The sequence below is a fragment of the Hydra viridissima genome, unplaced genomic scaffold (genome assembly GCF_058129835.1).
Source record: "Hydra viridissima isolate aposymbiotic clone 2 unplaced genomic scaffold, HvirCarnegie_v1 scaffold_13, whole genome shotgun sequence".
NCBI lineage: Eukaryota > Metazoa > Cnidaria > Hydrozoa > Anthoathecata > Hydridae > Hydra > Hydra viridissima.
Window position 1 is genome coordinate 4,906,695 of NW_028324312.1, and position 19,828 is coordinate 4,926,522.

Here is a 19,828-nt window from a genome sequence, read left to right on the forward strand (position 1 = left end):
CGAAATTTGGGCCAAATGTGGCCAAATTCGAGTCTTTCACCGACTCCTCTTGGATCCCTTGGCCATATTTTGTTGTATCCTGTCAGGCTGAGCAAAAAAATGCCCAAGGGCATCAAGCAATTCAGTGGTAAGTACCGAATTTTGCGACAAATGCACAGAAATGCTTAGAATTTGCTTGTAATGTCAATTCTGTGATTATTTCGTCAAATTGGAGCCTTTCACCGAGATTTCTTGGAGCCTTTGGACATATTCTGTTGTAACCTATCAGGCTGAGCACGAATATGACAAAGACAGTCAACAGAGAGGCTGGCAAGTACCGGATTTGGCGACAAAACCCCGTTTTTGGCTCAATTTCCATACAAAACGTCGAAATTTGGGCCAAATGTGGCCAAATTCGAGGCTTTCACCGACTCCTCTTGGATCCCTTGGCCCTATTTTGTTGTATCCTGTCAGGCTGAGCACGAATATGACAAAGACAGTCAACAGAGAGGCTGGCAAGTACCGGATTTGGCGACAAAACCCCGTTTTTGGCTCAATTTCCATACAAAACGTCGAAATTTGGGCCAAATGTGGCCAAATTCGAGTCTTTCACCGACTCCTCTTGGATCCCTTGGCCATATTTTGTTGTATCCTGTCAGGCTGAGCAAAAAAATGCCCAAGGGCATCAAGCAATTCAGTGGTAAGTACCGAATTTTGCGACAAATGCACAGAAATGCTTAGAATTTGCTTGTAATGTCAATTCTGTGATTATTTCGTCAAATTGGAGCCTTTCACCGAGATTTCTTGGAGCCTTTGGACATATTCTGTTGTAACCTATCAGGCTGAGCACGAATATGACAAAGACAGTCAACAGAGAGGCTGGCAAGTACCGGATTTGGCGACAAAACCCCGTTTTTGGCTCAATTTCCATACAAAACGTCGAAATTTGGGCCAAATGTGGCCAAATTCGAGGCTTTCACCGACTCCTCTTGGATCCCTTGGCCCTATTTTGTTGTATCCTGTCAGGCTGAGCACGAATATGACAAAGACAGTCAACAGAGAGGCTGGCAAGTACCGGATTTGGCGACAAAACCCCGTTTTTGGCTCAATTTCCATACAAAACGTCGAAATTTGGGCCAAATGTGGCCAAATTCGAGTCTTTCACCGACTCCTCTTGGATCCCTTGGCCATATTTTGTTGTATCCTGTCAGGCTGAGCAAAAAAATGCCCAAGGGCATCAAGCAATTCAGTGGTAAGTACCGAATTTTGCGACAAATGCACAGAAATGCTTAGAATTTGCTTGTAATGTCAATTCTGTGATTATTTCGTCAAATTGGAGCCTTTCACCGAGATTTCTTGGAGCCTTTGGACATATTCTGTTGTAACCTATCAGGCTGAGCACGAATATGACAAAGACAGTCAACAGAGAGGCTGGCAAGTACCGGATTTGGCGACAAAACCCCGTTTTTGGCTCAATTTCCATACAAAACGTCGAAATTTGGGCCAAATGTGGCCAAATTCGAGGCTTTCACCGACTCCTCTTGGATCCCTTGGCCCTATTTTGTTGTATCCTGTCAGGCTGAGCACGAATATGACAAAGACAGTCAACAGAGAGGCTGGCAAGTACCGGATTTGGCGACAAAACCCCGTTTTTGGCTCAATTTCCATACAAAACGTCGAAATTTGGGCCAAATGTGGCCAAATTCGAGTCTTTCACCGACTCCTCTTGGATCCCTTGGCCATATTTTGTTGTATCCTGTCAGGCTGAGCAAAAAAATGCCCAAGGGCATCAAGCAATTCAGTGGTAAGTACCGAATTTTGCGACAAATGCACAGAAATGCTTAGAATTTGCTTGTAATGTCAATTCTGTGATTATTTCGTCAAATTGGAGCCTTTCACCGAGATTTCTTGGAGCCTTTGGACATATTCTGTTGTAACCTATCAGGCTGAGCACGAATATGACAAAGACAGTCAACAGAGAGGCTGGCAAGTACCGGATTTGGCGACAAAACCCCGTTTTTGGCTCAATTTCCATACAAAACGTCGAAATTTGGGCCAAATGTGGCCAAATTCGAGGCTTTCACCGACTCCTCTTGGATCCCTTGGCCCTATTTTGTTGTATCCTGTCAGGCTGAGCACGAATATGACAAAGACAGTCAACAGAGAGGCTGGCAAGTACCGGATTTGGCGACAAAACCCCGTTTTTGGCTCAATTTCCATACAAAACGTCGAAATTTGGGCCAAATGTGGCCAAATTCGAGTCTTTCACCGACTCCTCTTGGATCCCTTGGCCATATTTTGTTGTATCCTGTCAGGCTGAGCAAAAAAATGCCCAAGGGCATCAAGCAATTCAGTGGTAAGTACCGAATTTTGCGACAAATGCACAGAAATGCTTAGAATTTGCTTGTAATGTCAATTCTGTGATTATTTCGTCAAATTGGAGCCTTTCACCGAGATTTCTTGGAGCCTTTGGACATATTCTGTTGTAACCTATCAGGCTGAGCACGAATATGACAAAGACAGTCAACAGAGAGGCTGGCAAGTACCGGATTTGGCGACAAAACCCCGTTTTTGGCTCAATTTCCATACAAAACGTCGAAATTTGGGCCAAATGTGGCCAAATTCGAGGCTTTCACCGACTCCTCTTGGATCCCTTGGCCCTATTTTGTTGTATCCTGTCAGGCTGAGCACGAATATGACAAAGACAGTCAACAGAGAGGCTGGCAAGTACCGGATTTGGCGACAAAACCCCGTTTTTGGCTCAATTTCCATACAAAACGTCGAAATTTGGGCCAAATGTGGCCAAATTCGAGTCTTTCACCGACTCCTCTTGGATCCCTTGGCCATATTTTGTTGTATCCTGTCAGGCTGAGCAAAAAAATGCCCAAGGGCATCAAGCAATTCAGTGGTAAGTACCGAATTTTGCGACAAATGCACAGAAATGCTTAGAATTTGCTTGTAATGTCAATTCTGTGATTATTTCGTCAAATTGGAGCCTTTCACCGAGATTTCTCGGAGCCTTTGGACATATTCTGTTGTAACCTATCAGGCTGAGCACGAATATGACAAAGACAGTCAACAGAGAGGCTGGCAAGTACCGGATTTGGCGACAAAACCCCGTTTTTGGCTCAATTTCCATACAAAACGTCGAAATTTGGGCCAAATGTGGCCAAATTCGAGGCTTTCACCGACTCCTCTTGGATCCCTTGGCCCTATTTTGTTGTATCCTGTCAGGCTGAGCACGAATATGACAAAGACAGTCAACAGAGAGGCTGGCAAGTACCGGATTTGGCGACAAAACCCCGTTTTTGGCTCAATTTCCATACAAAACGTCGAAATTTGGGCCAAATGTGGCCAAATTCGAGTCTTTCACCGACTCCTCTTGGATCCCTTGGCCATATTTTGTTGTATCCTGTCAGGCTGAGCAAAAAAATGCCCAAGGGCATCAAGCAATTCAGTGGTAAGTACCGAATTTTGCGACAAATGCACAGAAATGCTTAGAATTTGCTTGTAATGTCAATTCTGTGATTATTTCATCAAATTGGAGCCTTTCACCGAGATTTCTTGGAGCCTTTGGACATATTCTGTTGTAACCTATCAGGCTGAGCACGAATATGACAAAGACAGTCAACAGAGAGGCTGGCAAGTACCGGATTTGGCGACAAAACCCCGTTTTTGGCTCAATTTCCATACAAAACGTCGAAATTTGGGCCAAATGTGGCCAAATTCGAGGCTTTCACCGACTCCTCTTGGATCCCTTGGCCCTATTTTGTTGTATCCTGTCAGGCTGAGCACGAATATGACAAAGACAGTCAACAGAGAGGCTGGCAAGTACCGGATTTGGCGACAAAACCCCGTTTTTGGCTCAATTTCCATACAAAACGTCGAAATTTGGGCCAAATGTGGCCAAATTCGAGTCTTTCACCGACTCCTCTTGGATCCCTTGGCCATATTTTGTTGTATCCTGTCAGGCTGAGCAAAAAAATGCCCAAGGGCATCAAGCAATTCAGTGGTAAGTACCGAATTTTGCGACAAATGCACAGAAATGCTTAGAATTTGCTTGTAATGTCAATTCTGTGATTATTTCGTCAAATTGGAGCCTTTCACCGAGATTTCTTGGAGCCTTTGGACATATTCTGTTGTAACCTATCAGGCTGAGCACGAATATGACAAAGACAGTCAACAGAGAGGCTGGCAAGTACCGGATTTGGCGACAAAACCCCGTTTTTGGCTCAATTTCCATACAAAACGTCGAAATTTGGGCCAAATGTGGCCAAATTCGAGGCTTTCACCGACTCCTCTTGGATCCCTTGGCCCTATTTTGTTGTATCCTGTCAGGCTGAGCACGAATATGACAAAGACAGTCAACAGAGAGGCTGGCAAGTACCGGATTTGGCGACAAAACCCCGTTTTTGGCTCAATTTCCATACAAAACGTCGAAATTTGGGCCAAATGTGGCCAAATTCGAGGCTTTCACCGACTCCTCTTGGATCCCTTGGCCCTATTTTGTTGTATCCTGTCAGGCTGAGCACGAATATGACAAAGACAGTCAACAGAGAGGCTGGCAAGTACCGGATTTGGCGACAAAACCCCGTTTTTGGCTCAATTTCCATACAAAACGTCGAAATTTGGGCCAAATGTGGCCAAATTCGAGTCTTTCACCGACTCCTCTTGGATCCCTTGGCCATATTTTGTTGTATCCTGTCAGGCTGAGCAAAAAAATGCCCAAGGGCATCAAGCAATTCAGTGGTAAGTACCGAATTTTGCGACAAATGCACAGAAATGCTTAGAATTTGCTTGTAATGTCAATTCTGTGATTATTTCGTCAAATTGGAGCCTTTCACCGAGATTTCTTGGAGCCTTTGGACATATTCTGTTGTAACCTATCAGGCTGAGCACGAATATGACAAAGACAGTCAACAGAGAGGCTGGCAAGTACCGGATTTGGCGACAAAACCCCGTTTTTGGCTCAATTTCCATACAAAACGTCGAAATTTGGGCCAAATGTGGCCAAATTCGAGGCTTTCACCGACTCCTCTTGGATCCCTTGGCCCTATTTTGTTGTATCCTGTCAGGCTGAGCACGAATATGACAAAGACAGTCAACAGAGAGGCTGGCAAGTACCGGATTTGGTGACAAAACCCCGTTTTTGGCTCAATTTCCATACAAAACGTCGAAATTTGGGCCAAATGTGGCCAAATTCGAGTCTTTCACCGACTCCTCTTGGATCCCTTGGCCATATTTTGTTGTATCCTGTCAGGCTGAGCAAAAAAATGCCCAAGGGCATCAAGCAATTCAGTGGTAAGTACCGAATTTTGCGACAAATGCACAGAAATGCTTAGAATTTGCTTGTAATGTCAATTCTGTGATTATTTCGTCAAATTGGAGCCTTTCACCGAGATTTCTTGGAGCCTTTGGACATATTCTGTTGTAACCTATCAGGCTGAGCACGAATATGACAAAGACAGTCAACAGAGAGGCTGGCAAGTACCGGATTTGGCGACAAAACCCCGTTTTTGGCTCAATTTCCATACAAAACGTCGAAATTTGGGCCAAATGTGGCCAAATTCGAGTCTTTCACCGACTCCTCTTGGATCCCTTGGCCCTATTTTGTTGTATCCTGTCAGGCTGAGCACGAATATGACAAAGACAGTCAACAGAGAGGCTGGCAAGTACCGGATTTGGCGACAAAACCCCGTTTTTGGCTCAATTTCCATACAAAACGTCGAAATTTGGGCCAAATGTGGCCAAATTCGAGTCTTTCACCGACTCCTCTTGGATCCCTTGGCCATATTTTGTTGTATCCTGTCAGGCTGAGCAAAAAAATGCCCAAGGGCATCAAGCAATTCAGTGGTAAGTACCGAATTTTGCGACAAATGCACAGAAATGCTTAGAATTTGCTTGTAATGTCAATTCTGTGATTATTTCGTCAAATTGGAGCCTTTCACCGAGATTTCTTGGAGCCTTTGGACATATTCTGTTGTAACCTATCAGGCTGAGCACGAATATGACAAAGACAGTCAACAGAGAGGCTGGCAAGTACCGGATTTGGCGACAAAACCCCGTTTTTGGCTCAATTTCCATAGAAAACGTCGAAATTTGGGCCAAATGTGGCCAAATTCGAGGCTTTCACCGACTCCTCTTGGATCCCTTGGCCCTATTTTGTTGTATCCTGTCAGGCTGAGCACGAATATGACAAAGACAGTCAACAGAGAGGCTGGCAAGTACCGGATTTGGCGACAAAACCCCGTTTTTGGCTCAATTTCCATACAAAACGTCGAAATTTGGGCCAAATGTGGCCAAATTCGAGTCTTTCACCGACTCCTCTTGGATCCCTTGGCCATATTTTGTTGTATCCTGTCAGGCTGAGCAAAAAAATGCCCAAGGGCATCAAGCAATTCAGTGGTAAGTACCGAATTTTGCGACAAATGCACAGAAATGCTTAGAATTTGCTTGTAATGTCAATTCTGTGATTATTTCGTCAAATTGGAGCCTTTCACCGAGATTTCTTGGAGCCTTTGGACATATTCTGTTGTAACCTATCAGGCTGAGCACGAATATGACAAAGACAGTCAACAGAGAGGCTGGCAAGTACCGGATTTGGCGACAAAACCCCGTTTTTGGCTCAATTTCCATACAAAACGTCGAAATTTGGGCCAAATGTGGCCAAATTCGAGGCTTTCACCGACTCCTCTTGGATCCCTTGGCCCTATTTTGTTGTATCCTGTCAGGCTGAGCACGAATATGACAAAGACAGTCAACAGAGAGGCTGGCAAGTACCGGATTTGGCGACAAAACCCCGTTTTTGGCTCAATTTCCATACAAAACGTCGAAATTTGGGCCAAATGTGGCCAAATTCGAGGCTTTCACCGACTCCTCTTGGATCCCTTGGCCCTATTTTGTTGTATCCTGTCAGGCTGAGCACGAATATGACAAAGACAGTCAACAGAGAGGCTGGCAAGTACCGGATTTGGCGACAAAACCCCGTTTTTGGCTCAATTTCCATACAAAACGTCGAAATTTGGGCCAAATGTGGCCAAATTCGAGTCTTTCACCGACTCCTCTTGGATCCCTTGGCCATATTTTGTTGTATCCTGTCAGGCTGAGCAAAAAAATGCCCAAGGGCATCAAGCAATTCAGTGGTAAGTACCGAATTTTGCGACAAATGCACAGAAATGCTTAGAATTTGCTTGTAATGTCAATTCTGTGATTATTTCGTCAAATTGGAGCCTTTCACCGAGATTTCTCGGAGCCTTTGGACATATTCTGTTGTAACCTATCAGGCTGAGCACGAATATGACAAAGACAGTCAACAGAGAGGCTGGCAAGTACCGGATTTGGCGACAAAACCCCGTTTTTGGCTCAATTTCCATACAAAACGTCGAAATTTGGGCCAAATGTGGCCAAATTCGAGGCTTTCACCGACTCCTCTTGGATCCCTTGGCCCTATTTTGTTGTATCCTGTCAGGCTGAGCACGAATATGACAAAGACAGTCAACAGAGAGGCTGGCAAGTACCGGATTTGGCGACAAAACCCCGTTTTTGGCTCAATTTCCATACAAAACGTCGAAATTTGGGCCAAATGTGGCCAAATTCGAGTCTTTCACCGACTCCTCTTGGATCCCTTGGCCATATTTTGTTGTATCCTGTCAGGCTGAGCAAAAAAATGCCCAAGGGCATCAAGCAATTCAGTGGTAAGTACCGAATTTTGCGACAAATGCACAGAAATGCTTAGAATTTGCTTGTAATGTCAATTCTGTGATTATTTCGTCAAATTGGAGCCTTTCACCGAGATTTCTCGGAGCCTTTGGACATATTCTGTTGTAACCTATCAGGCTGAGCACGAATATGACAAAGACAGTCAACAGAGAGGCTGGCAAGTACCGGATTTGGCGACAAAACCCCGTTTTTGGCTCAATTTCCATACAAAACGTCGAAATTTGGGCCAAATGTGGCCAAATTCGAGGCTTTCACCGACTCCTCTTGGATCCCTTGGCCCTATTTTGTTGTATCCTGTCAGGCTGAGCACGAATATGACAAAGACAGTCAACAGAGAGGCTGGCAAGTACCGGATTTGGCGACAAAACCCCGTTTTTGGCTCAATTTCCATACAAAACGTCGAAATTTGGGCCAAATGTGGCCAAATTCGAGTCTTTCACCGACTCCTCTTGGATCCCTTGGCCATATTTTGTTGTATCCTGTCAGGCTGAGCAAAAAAATGCCCAAGGGCATCAAGCAATTCAGTGGTAAGTACCGAATTTTGCGACAAATGCACAGAAATGCTTAGAATTTGCTTGTAATGTCAATTCTGTGATTATTTCGTCAAATTGGAGCCTTTCACCGAGATTTCTTGGAGCCTTTGGACATATTCTGTTGTAACCTATCAGGCTGAGCACGAATATGACAAAGACAGTCAACAGAGAGGCTGGCAAGTACCGGATTTGGCGACAAAACCCCGTTTTTGGCTCAATTTCCATACAAAACGTCGAAATTTGGGCCAAATGTGGCCAAATTCGAGGCTTTCACCGACTCCTCTTGGATCCCTTGGCCCTATTTTGTTGTATCCTGTCAGGCTGAGCACGAATATGACAAAGACAGTCAACAGAGAGGCTGGCAAGTACCGGATTTGGCGACAAAACCCCGTTTTTGGCTCAATTTCCATACAAAACGTCGAAATTTGGGCCAAATGTGGCCAAATTCGAGTCTTTCACCGACTCCTCTTGGATCCCTTGGCCATATTTTGTTGTATCCTGTCAGGCTGAGCAAAAAAATGCCCAAGGGCATCAAGCAATTCAGTGGTAAGTACCGAATTTTGCGACAAATGCACAGAAATGCTTAGAATTTGCTTGTAATGTCAATTCTGTGATTATTTCGTCAAATTGGAGCCTTTCACCGAGATTTCTTGGAGCCTTTGGACATATTCTGTTGTAACCTATCAGGCTGAGCACGAATATGACAAAGACAGTCAACAGAGAGGCTGGCAAGTACCGGATTTGGCGACAAAACCCCGTTTTTGGCTCAATTTCCATACAAAACGTCGAAATTTGGGCCAAATGTGGCCAAATTCGAGGCTTTCACCGACTCCTCTTGGATCCCTTGGCCCTATTTTGTTGTATCCTGTCAGGCTGAGCACGAATATGACAAAGACAGTCAACAGAGAGGCTGGCAAGTACCGGATTTGGCGACAAAACCCCGTTTTTGGCTCAATTTCCATACAAAACGTCGAAATTTGGGCCAAATGTGGCCAAATTCGAGTCTTTCACCGACTCCTCTTGGATCCCTTGGCCATATTTTGTTGTATCCTGTCAGGCTGAGCAAAAAAATGCCCAAGGGCATCAAGCAATTCAGTGGTAAGTACCGAATTTTGCGACAAATGCACAGAAATGCTTAGAATTTGCTTGTAATGTCAATTCTGTGACTATTTCGTCAAATTGGAGCCTTTCACCGAGATTTCTTGGAGCCTTTGGACATATTCTGTTGTAACCTATCAGGCTGAGCACGAATATGACAAAGACAGTCAACAGAGAGGCTGGCAAGTACCGGATTTGGCGACAAAACCCCGTTTTTGGCTCAATTTCCATACAAAACGTCGAAATTTGGGCCAAATGTGGCCAAATTCGAGGCTTTCACCGACTCCTCTTGGATCCCTTGGCCCTATTTTGTTGTATCCTGTCAGGCTGAGCACGAATATGACAAAGACAGTCAACAGAGAGGCTGGCAAGTACCGGATTTGGCGACAAAACCCCGTTTTTGGCTCAATTTCCATACAAAACGTCGAAATTTGGGCCAAATGTGGCCAAATTCGAGGCTTTCACCGACTCCTCTTGGATCCCTTGGCCCTATTTTGTTGTATCCTGTCAGGCTGAGCACGAATATGACAAAGACAGTCAACAGAGAGGCTGGCAAGTACCGGATTTGGCGACAAAACCCCGTTTTTGGCTCAATTTCCATACAAAACGTCGAAATTTGGGCCAAATGTGGCCAAATTCGAGTCTTTCACCGACTCCTCTTGGATCCCTTGGCCATATTTTGTTGTATCCTGTCAGGCTGAGCAAAAAAATGCCCAAGGGCATCAAGCAATTCAGTGGTAAGTACCGAATTTTGCGACAAATGCACAGAAATGCTTAGAATTTGCTTGTAATGTCAATTCTGTGATTATTTCGTCAAATTGGAGCCTTTCACCGAGATTTCTTGGAGCCTTTGGACATATTCTGTTGTAACCTATCAGGCTGAGCACGAATATGACAAAGACAGTCAACAGAGAGGCTGGCAAGTACCGGATTTGGCGACAAAACCCCGTTTTTGGCTCAATTTCCATACAAAACGTCGAAATTTGGGCCAAATGTGGCCAAATTCGAGGCTTTCACCGACTCCTCTTGGATCCCTTGGCCCTATTTTGTTGTATCCTGTCAGGCTGAGCACGAATATGACAAAGACAGTCAACAGAGAGGCTGGCAAGTACCGGATTTGGCGACAAAACCCCGTTTTTGGCTCAATTTCCATACAAAACGTCGAAATTTGGGCCAAATGTGGCCAAATTCGAGTCTTTCACCGACTCCTCTTGGATCCCTTGGCCATATTTTGTTGTATCCTGTCAGGCTGAGCAAAAAAATGCCCAAGGGCATCAAGCAATTCAGTGGTAAGTACCGAATTTTGCGACAAATGCACAGAAATGCTTAGAATTTGCTTGTAATGTCAATTCTGTGATTATTTCGTCAAATTGGAGCCTTTCACCGAGATTTCTTGGAGCCTTTGGACATATTCTGTTGTAACCTATCAGGCTGAGCACGAATATGACAAAGACAGTCAACAGAGAGGCTGGCAAGTACCGGATTTGGCGACAAAACCCCGTTTTTGGCTCAATTTCCATACAAAACGTCGAAATTTGGGCCAAATGTGGCCAAATTCGAGGCTTTCACCGACTCCTCTTGGATCCCTTGGCCCTATTTTGTTGTATCCTGTCAGGCTGAGCACGAATATGACAAAGACAGTCAACAGAGAGGCTGGCAAGTACCGGATTTGGCGACAAAACCCCGTTTTTGGCTCAATTTCCATACAAAACGTCGAAATTTGGGCCAAATGTGGCCAAATTCGAGTCTTTCACCGACTCCTCTTGGATCCCTTGGCCATATTTTGTTGTATCCTGTCAGGCTGAGCAAAAAAATGCCCAAGGGCATCAAGCAATTCAGTGGTAAGTACCGAATTTTGCGACAAATGCACAGAAATGCTTAGAATTTGCTTGTAATGTCAATTCTGTGATTATTTCGTCAAATTGGAGCCTTTCACCGAGATTTCTTGGAGCCTTTGGACATATTCTGTTGTAACCTATCAGGCTGAGCACGAATATGACAAAGACAGTCAACAGAGAGGCTGGCAAGTACCGGATTTGGCGACAAAACCCCGTTTTTGGCTCAATTTCCATACAAAACGTCGAAATTTGGGCCAAATGTGGCCAAATTCGAGGCTTTCACCGACTCCTCTTGGATCCCTTGGCCCTATTTTGTTGTATCCTGTCAGGCTGAGCACGAATATGACAAAGACAGTCAACAGAGAGGCTGGCAAGTACCGGATTTGGCGACAAAACCCCGTTTTTGGCTCAATTTCCATACAAAACGTCGAAATTTGGGCCAAATGTGGCCAAATTCGAGTCTTTCACCGACTCCTCTTGGATCCCTTGGCCATATTTTGTTGTATCCTGTCAGGCTGAGCAAAAAAATGCCCAAGGGCATCAAGCAATTCAGTGGTAAGTACCGAATTTTGCGACAAATGCACAGAAATGCTTAGAATTTGCTTGTAATGTCAATTCTGTGATTATTTCGTCAAATTGGAGCCTTTCACCGAGATTTCTTGGAGCCTTTGGACATATTCTGTTGTAACCTATCAGGCTGAGCACGAATATGACAAAGACAGTCAACAGAGAGGCTGGCAAGTACCGGATTTGGCGACAAAACCCCGTTTTTGGCTCAATTTCCATACAAAACGTCGAAATTTGGGCCAAATGTGGCCAAATTCGAGGCTTTCACCAACTCCTCTTGGATCCCTTGGCCCTATTTTGTTGTATCCTGTCAGGCTGAGCACGAATATGACAAAGACAGTCAACAGAGAGGCTGGCAAGTACCGGATTTGGCGACAAAACCCCGTTTTTGGCTCAATTTCCATACAAAACGTCGAAATTTGGGCCAAATGTGGCCAAATTCGAGTCTTTCACCGACTCCTCTTGGATCCCTTGGCCATATTTTGTTGTATCCTGTCAGGCTGAGCAAAAAAATGCCCAAGGGCATCAAGCAATTCAGTGGTAAGTACCGAATTTTGCGACAAATGCACAGAAATGCTTAGAATTTGCTTGTAATGTCAATTCTGTGATTATTTCGTCAAATTGGAGCCTTTCACCGAGATTTCTTGGAGCCTTTGGACATATTCTGTTGTAACCTATCAGGCTGAGCACGAATATGACAAAGACAGTCAACAGAGAGGCTGGCAAGTACCGGATTTGGCGACAAAACCCCGTTTTTGGCTCAATTTCCATACAAAACGTCGAAATTTGGGCCAAATGTGGCCAAATTCGAGGCTTTCACCGACTCCTCTTGGATCCCTTGGCCCTATTTTGTTGTATCCTGTCAGGCTGAGCACGAATATGACAAAGACAGTCAACAGAGAGGCTGGCAAGTACCGGATTTGGCGACAAAACCTTGTTTTTGGCTCAATTTCCATACAAAACGTCGAAATTTGGGCCAAATGTGGCCAAATTCGAGTCTTTCACCGACTCCTCTTGGATCCCTTGGCCATATTTTGTTGTATCCTGTCAGGCTGAGCAAAAAAATGCCCAAGGGCATCAAGCAATTCAGTGGTAAGTACCGAATTTTGCGACAAATGCACAGAAATGCTTAGAATTTGCTTGTAATGTCAATTCTGTGATTATTTCGTCAAATTGGAGCCTTTCACCGAGATTTCTTGGAGCCTTTGGACATATTCTGTTGTAACCTATCAGGCTGAGCACGAATATGACAAAGACAGTCAACAGAGAGGCTGGCAAGTACCGGATTTGGCGACAAAACCCCGTTTTTGGCTCAATTTCCATACAAAACGTCGAAATTTGGGCCAAATGTGGCCAAATTCGAGGCTTTCACCGACTCCTCTTGGATCCCTTGGCCCTATTTTGTTGTATCCTGTCAGGCTGAGCACGAATATGACAAAGACAGTCAACAGAGAGGCTGGCAAGTACCGGATTTGGCGACAAAACCCCGTTTTTGGCTCAATTTCCATACAAAACGTCGAAATTTGGGCCAAATGTGGCCAAATTCGAGTCTTTCACCGACTCCTCTTGGATCCCTTGGCCATATTTTGTTGTATCCTGTCAGGCTGAGCAAAAAAATGCCCAAGGGCATCAAGCAATTCAGTGGTAAGTACCGAATTTTGCGACAAATGCACAGAAATGCTTAGAATTTGCTTGTAATGTCAATTCTGTGATTATTTCGTCAAATTGGAGCCTTTCACCGAGATTTCTTGGAGCCTTTGGACATATTCTGTTGTAACCTATCAGGCTGAGCACGAATATGACAAAGACAGTCAACAGAGAGGCTGGCAAGTACCGGATTTGGCGACAAAACCCCGTTTTTGGCTCAATTTCCATACAAAACGTCGAAATTTGGGCCAAATGTGGCCAAATTCGAGGCTTTCACCGACTCCTCTTGGATCCCTTGGCCCTATTTTGTTGTATCCTGTCAGGCTGAGCACGAATATGACAAAGACAGTCAACAGAGAGGCTGGCAAGTACCGGATTTGGCGACAAAACCCCGTTTTTGGCTCAATTTCCATACAAAACGTCGAAATTTGGGCCAAATGTGGCCAAATTCGAGTCTTTCACCGACTCCTCTTGGATCCCTTGGCCATATTTTGTTGTATCCTGTCAGGCTGAGCAAAAAAATGCCCAAGGGCATCAAGCAATTCAGTGGTAAGTACCGAATTTTGCGACAAATGCACAGAAATGCTTAGAATTTGCTTGTAATGTCAATTCTGTGATTATTTCGTCAAATTGGAGCCTTTCACCGAGATTTCTTGGAGCCTTTGGACATATTCTGTTGTAACCTATCAGGCTGAGCACGAATATGACAAAGACAGTCAACAGAGAGGCTGGCAAGTACCGGATTTGGCGACAAAACCCCGTTTTTGGCTCAATTTCCATACAAAACGTCGAAATTTGGGCCAAATGTGGCCAAATTCGAGGCTTTCACCGACTCCTCTTGGATCCCTTGGCCCTATTTTGTTGTATCCTGTCAGGCTGAGCACGAATATGACAAAGACAGTCAACAGAGAGGCTGGCAAGTACCGGATTTGGCGACAAAACCCCGTTTTTGGCTCAATTTCCATACAAAACGTCGAAATTTGGGCCAAATGTGGCCAAATTCGAGTCTTTCACCGACTCCTCTTGGATCCCTTGGCCATATTTTGTTGTATCCTGTCAGGCTGAGCAAAAAAATGCCCAAGGGCATCAAGCAATTCAGTGGTAAGTACCGAATTTTGCGACAAATGCACAGAAATGCTTAGAATTTGCTTGTAATGTCAATTCTGTGATTATTTCGTCAAATTGGAGCCTTTCACCGAGATTTCTTGGAGCCTTTGGACATATTCTGTTGTAACCTATCAGGCTGAGCACGAATATGACAAAGACAGTCAACAGAGAGGCTGGCAAGTACCGGATTTGGCGACAAAACCCCGTTTTTGGCTCAATTTCCATACAAAACGTCGAAATTTGGGCCAAATGTGGCCAAATTCGAGGCTTTCACCGACTCCTCTTGGATCCCTTGGCCCTATTTTGTTGTATCCTGTCAGGCTGAGCACGAATATGACAAAGACAGTCAACAGAGAGGCTGGCAAGTACCGGATTTGGCGACAAAACCCCGTTTTTGGCTCAATTTCCATACAAAACGTCGAAATTTGGGCCAAATGTGGCCAAATTCGAGTCTTTCACCGACTCCTCTTGGATCCCTTGGCCATATTTTGTTGTATCCTGTCAGGCTGAGCAAAAAAATGCCCAAGGGCATCAAGCAATTCAGTGGTAAGTACCGAATTTTGCGACAAATGCACAGAAATGCTTAGAATTTGCTTGTAATGTCAATTCTGTGATTATTTCGTCAAATTGGAGCCTTTCACCGAGATTTCTTGGAGCCTTTGGACATATTCTGTTGTAACCTATCAGGCTGAGCACGAATATGACAAAGACAGTCAACAGAGAGGCTGGCAAGTACCGGATTTGGCGACAAAACCCCGTTTTTGGCTCAATTTCCATACAAAACGTCGAAATTTGGGCCAAATGTGGCCAAATTCGAGGCTTTCACCGACTCCTCTTGGATCCCTTGGCCCTATTTTGTTGTATCCTGTCAGGCTGAGCACGAATATGACAAAGACAGTCAACAGAGAGGCTGGCAAGTACCGGATTTGGCGACAAAACCCCGTTTTTGGCTCAATTTCCATACAAAACGTCGAAATTTGGGCCAAATGTGGCCAAATTCGAGTCTTTCACCGACTCCTCTTGGATCCCTTGGCCATATTTTGTTGTATCCTGTCAGGCTGAGCAAAAAAATGCCCAAGGGCATCAAGCAATTCAGTGGTAAGTACCGAATTTTGCGACAAATGCACAGAAATGCTTAGAATTTGCTTGTAATGTCAATTCTGTGATTATTTCGTCAAATTGGAGCCTTTCACCGAGATTTCTTGGAGCCTTTGGACATATTCTGTTGTAACCTATCAGGCTGAGCACGAATATGACAAAGACAGTCAACAGAGAGGCTGGCAAGTACCGGATTTGGCGACAAAACCCCGTTTTTGGCTCAATTTCCATACAAAACGTCGAAATTTGGGCCAAATGTGGCCAAATTCGAGGCTTTCACCGACTCCTCTTGGATCCCTTGGCCCTATTTTGTTGTATCCTGTCAGGCTGAGCACGAATATGACAAAGACAGTCAACAGAGAGGCTGGCAAGTACCGGATTTGGCGACAAAACCCCGTTTTTGGCTCAATTTCCATACAAAACGTCGAAATTTGGGCCAAATGTGGCCAAATTCGAGTCTTTCACCGACTCCTCTTGGATCCCTTGGCCATATTTTGTTGTATCCTGTCAGGCTGAGCAAAAAAATGCCCAAGGGCATCAAGCAATTCAGTGGTAAGTACCGAATTTTGCGACAAATGCACAGAAATGCTTAGAATTTGCTTGTAATGTCAATTCTGTGATTATTTCGTCAAATTGGAGCCTTTCACCGAGATTTCTTGGAGCCTTTGGACATATTCTGTTGTAACCTATCAGGCTGAGCACGAATATGACAAAGACAGTCAACAGAGAGGCTGGCAAGTACCGGATTTGGCGACAAAACCCCGTTTTTGGCTCAATTTCCATACAAAACGTCGAAATTTGGGCCAAATGTGGCCAAATTCGAGGCTTTCACCGACTCCTCTTGGATCCCTTGGCCCTATTTTGTTGTATCCTGTCAGGCTGAGCACGAATATGACAAAGACAGTCAACAGAGAGGCTGGCAAGTACCGGATTTGGCGACAAAACCCCGTTTTTGGCTCAATTTCCATACAAAACGTCGAAATTTGGGCCAAATGTGGCCAAATTCGAGTCTTTCACCGACTCCTCTTGGATCCCTTGGCCATATTTTGTTGTATCCTGTCAGGCTGAGCAAAAAAATGCCCAAGGGCATCAAGCAATTCAGTGGTAAGTACCGAATTTTGCGACAAATGCACAGAAATGCTTAGAATTTGCTTGTAATGTCAATTCTGTGATTATTTCGTCAAATTGGAGCCTTTCACCGAGATTTCTTGGAGCCTTTGGACATATTCTGTTGTAACCTATCAGGCTGAGCACGAATATGACAAAGACAGTCAACAGAGAGGCTGGCAAGTACCGGATTTGGCGACAAAACCCCGTTTTTGGCTCAATTTCCATACAAAACGTCGAAATTTGGGCCAAATGTGGCCAAATTCGAGGCTTTCACCGACTCCTCTTGGATCCCTTGGCCCTATTTTGTTGTATCCTGTCAGGCTGAGCACGAATATGACAAAGACAGTCAACAGAGAGGCTGGCAAGTACCGGATTTGGCGACAAAACCCCGTTTTTGGCTCAATTTCCATACAAAACGTCGAAATTTGGGCCAAATGTGGCCAAATTCGAGTCTTTCACCGACTCCTCTTGGATCCCTTGGCCATATTTTGTTGTATCCTGTCAGGCTGAGCAAAAAAATGCCCAAGGGCATCAAGCAATTCAGTGGTAAGTACCGAATTTTGCGACAAATGCACAGAAATGCTTAGAATTTGCTTGTAATGTCAATTCTGTGATTATTTCGTCAAATTGGAGCCTTTCACCGAGATTTCTTGGAGCCTTTGGACATATTCTGTTGTAACCTATCAGGCTGAGCACGAATATGACAAAGACAGTCAACAGAGAGGCTGGCAAGTACCGGATTTGGCGACAAAACCCCGTTTTTGGCTCAATTTCCATACAAAACGTCGAAATTTGGGCCAAATGTGGCCAAATTCGAGGCTTTCACCGACTCCTCTTGGATCCCTTGGCCCTATTTTGTTGTATCCTGTCAGGCTGAGCACGAATATGACAAAGACAGTCAACAGAGAGGCTGGCAAGTACCGGATTTGGCGACAAAACCCCGTTTTTGGCTCAATTTCCATACAAAACGTCGAAATTTGGGCCAAATGTGGCCAAATTCGAGTCTTTCACCGACTCCTCTTGGATCCCTTGGCCATATTTTGTTGTATCCTGTCAGGCTGAGCAAAAAAATGCCCAAGGGCATCAAGCAATTCAGTGGTAAGTACCGAATTTTGCGACAAATGCACAGAAATGCTTAGAATTTGCTTGTAATGTCAATTCTGTGATTATTTCGTCAAATTGGAGCCTTTCACCGAGATTTCTTGGAGCCTTTGGACATATTCTGTTGTAACCTATCAGGCTGAGCACGAATATGACAAAGACAGTCAACAGAGAGGCTGGCAAGTACCGGATTTGGCGACAAAACCCCGTTTTTGGCTCAATTTCCATACAAAACGTCGAAATTTGGGCCAAATGTGGCCAAATTCGAGGCTTTCACCGACTCCTCTTGGATCCCTTGGCCCTATTTTGTTGTATCCTGTCAGGCTGAGCACGAATATGACAAAGACAGTCAACAGAGAGGCTGGCAAGTACCGGATTTGGCGACAAAACCCCGTTTTTGGCTCAATTTCCATACAAAACGTCGAAATTTGGGCCAAATGTGGCCAAATTCGAGTCTTTCACCGACTCCTCTTGGATCCCTTGGCCATATTTTGTTGTATCCTGTCAGGCTGAGCAAAAAAATGCCCAAGGGCATCAAGCAATTCAGTGGTAAGTACCGAATTTTGCGACAAATGCACAGAAATGCTTAGAATTTGCTTGTAATGTCAATTCTGTGATTATTTCGTCAAATTGGAGCCTTTCACCGAGATTTCTTGGAGCCTTTGGACATATTCTGTTGTAACCTATCAGGCTGAGCACGAATATGACAAAGACAGTCAACAGAGAGGCTGGCAAGTACCGGATTTGGCGACAAAACCCCGTTTTTGGCTCAATTTCCATACAAAACGTCGAAATTTGGGCCAAATGTGGCCAAATTCGAGGCTTTCACCGACTCCTCTTGGATCCCTTGGCCCTATTTTGTTGTATCCTGTCAGGCTGAGCACGAATATGACAAAGACAGTCAACAGAGAGGCTGGCAAGTACCGGATTTGGCGACAAAACCCCTTTTTTGGCTCAATTTCCATACAAAACGTCGAAATTTGGGCCAAATGTGGCCAAATTCGAGTCTTTCACCGACTCCTCTTGGATCCCTTGGCCATATTTTGTTGTATCCTGTCAGGCTGAGCAAAAAAATGCCCAAGGGCATCAAGCAATTCAGTGGTAAGTACCGAATTTTGCGACAAATGCACAGAAATGCTTAGAATTTGCTTGTAATGTCAATTCTGTGATTATTTCGTCAAATTGGAGCCTTTCACCGAGATTTCTTGGAGCCTTTGGACATATTCTGTTGTAACCTATCAGGCTGAGCACGAATATGACAAAGACAGTCAACAGAGAGGCTGGCAAGTACCGGATTTGGCGACAAAACCCCGTTTTTGGCTCAATTTCCATACAAAACGTCGAAATTTGGGCCAAATGTGGCCAAATTCGAGGCTTTCACCGACTCCTCTTGGATCCCTTGGCCCTATTTTGTTGTATCCTGTCAGGCTGAGCACGAATATGACAAAGACAGTCAACAGAGAGGCTGGCAAGTACCGGATTTGGCGACAAAACCCCGTTTTTGGCTCAATTTCCATACAAAACGTCGAAATTTGGGCCAAATGTGGCCAAATTCGAGTCTTTCACCGACTCCTCTTGGATCCCTTGGCCATATTTTGTTGTATCCTGTCAGGCTGAGCAAAAAAATGCCCAAGGGCATCAAGCAATTCAGTGGTAAGTACCGAATTTTGCGACAAATGCACAGAAATGCTTAGAATTTGCTTGTAATGTCAATTCTGTGATTATTTCGTCAAATTGGAGCCTTTCACCGAGATTTCTTGGAGCCTTTGGACATATTCTGTTGTAACCTATCAGGCTGAGCACGAATATGACAAAGACAGTCAACAGAGAGGCTGGCAAGTACCGGATTTGGCGACAAAACCCCGTTTTTGGCTCAATTTCCATACAAAACGTCGAAATTTGGGCCAAATGTGGCCAAATTCGAGGCTTTCACCGACTCCTCTTGGATCCCTTGGCCCTATTTTGTTGTATCCTGTCAGGCTGAGCACGAATATGACAAAGACAGTCAACAGAGAGGCTGGCAAGTACCGG